The following is a 2,133-nucleotide window of genomic DNA, read 5'->3' as shown; positions in this document are numbered from 1 at the left end:
CCCTAAAGCAGCCTGGCCACCCAAACCCCGCTGGTGGTGCGGAAAATGCTGTGTGTGCTTAGTCGCTCTTTCCTGTCCGACTCTTTGCGACCCCGTAGACTGTAGCCCGCCAGGCTCCTCTGTCCACGGGATTCTCCAGGCAAGAATACTGGAGTGGGACTTCCCTGGTCCAGTGGCGAAGACTCCACTCTCCCAGTGCAGAGGGCCTGCCTTAGGTCTCTGCTCAGGAACTAGATTCCACGTGCTGCAGCTCAGACCCAGTGCAGTCAAATAAATAAAGAAATAATAATTAAAAAAAGAATACTGAAGGGGGTTGCCATTTCCTCCTCCAGGGGAATCTTCCCCACCCAGGATCGAACTCACGTCTCATGCATTACAGGTGGATTCTTTACCAGCTGAGCTACCAGGGAAGCCCAGTGGTAACAGCATTTAATGCTTCCCAGGTGGCACTGGTGATAAAGAATCCGCCTGCGATGCAGGAGAGGGTTTGATCTCCAGGTGGGGAAGACCCCTGAAGGAACAAATGGCAGCCCTGTTCCGTATTCTGGCCTGGAGAATCCCATGGACAGAGGAGCATGTAGGGCGGCAGTCCACGGGGTCGCAGAGAGGCCGGGTGTGGTGGGGGAGGGTCACCTCCTTGCCTGAGATACCTGAGTGCAGCCCCTTCGTGTGTCAGCAGTGCCCTGAATTCCTGCCAGCTGTCAGCCGCCTCCCATGTCGAGGACTGGTTCTACCCTCTGGGGGCAGGTACACCTTCATGCCCCAGCACCGCCCAGGGAAGGCATCGAGCTGGCCTCCAGGTGGGCGAGGCCCCCTCACGGAGCCCATGGTTCCAATTATCGCTCGTGTCCCCAGAGTTCTGTGATGACCCCGGTCTGTATCTCTCTGCATCTCTCTCTCTGATGAGCTGACCGGCATCTCTCCTTACTGCCTCCCGCAAAATTCACACCTTAAAGTAGTCCTTATGCCCATTTTCACAGAACGTGACTGTATCTGGTGACGGCGCTTTTGTTTTTGTTTTGGCTTCACGGCTTGTGGGGTCTTAGTGCCCCTGACCAGGGAGTCAACTGTGGCCCTCGGCAGTGAAAGCGTGGAGCCCTGAGCCGTGGACGCCAGGGAGTGCCCCGGAGGTACGGTCATGAAAGAGATAAAGTGAAATCACTGGGGGTGATCCCCAGTTCCAGTGTGACTGCTGTCCTTCCGAGAAGAGGAAGCCTGGACGCAGACACGCAGGCAGGCGTGAGGACGCGGGGAGAAGCTTGGCTGTCTGCAAGCAGAGGAGGGAAGCCTTGGGAGAAGCCCGCCCTGCTGAACTGTGGTCCCCCCAGTCTGCAGCCCTTTCTTATCAGCTGACAACTGCAGGGAACGGACACACCCTGTCGTGCAGGGGTGTCCTTGGAGGCAGGGCTGGTGCAGGTTTTTCCCTGGGGGCCCAGCTGTCCCCAATCCCTGGTCAGGGCTGAGCCCTGCAGTCTCCTTGGATGCTGACCAGCAGTCTGGGGCCGGGGCCCGTGTCCTGCACACCCACCCTGTGCTGGCCTCGCTGAGTGCCCAGCAGACAGTGAGTCTCTCATCGCCCCCACAGTGACTACTGAGCTGGCCCGTGTGAGGGCCACCGGGGGCAGGGCTGGGGGCAGCTCCGTCTTCCTCCCCATCGCCCCTGGCAACCAGAGCCCCTGACATCTCCTCCGGGATTCTCAGTTCTCTCAGAGAAGGGATCATCACCCCTGTGTTAGAGGAGGAGGCTGAGGTTCAGAGAGGGCCAGGCCATTACCGAAAACACACAGCCTGGAAAGGGCGTAGGTGGGACTGGGCTGGCGTTGCAGACCCCCTGTCCCTGTGCCCTGCCTTCAGACCCCGGTACCTTCCTGCCGGTGGGTGACCAGCCAGACACGGCCGAAGCGGCCCCGGCCCAGGGCACGCACGTGCTCGTACAGCTCGTCCGCCTCGGCCCGGACCAGGCTCTGGGCGCTCAGCGCCATCCGGGCCTCCAGCGCCCGGGCAGCCTCCTGGCCCTGCCGCAGCTCCTCCGCTGTGAGGCCCCCCAGCCCCTCCTCCTCTGCCCGGCTCTCCGTGTGCTCTCCATGCGCGGCCTCCATGTATTCCGTGTGTGATGCTTTCCCCGGCATCCCT

Source organism: Bison bison, unplaced genomic scaffold (assembly GCF_000754665.1).
Source record: "Bison bison bison isolate TAMUID 2011002044 unplaced genomic scaffold, Bison_UMD1.0 scf7180017851244, whole genome shotgun sequence".
NCBI classification, from domain to species: domain Eukaryota; kingdom Metazoa; phylum Chordata; class Mammalia; order Artiodactyla; family Bovidae; genus Bison; species Bison bison.
This window is presented reverse-complemented; position numbering follows the sequence as displayed.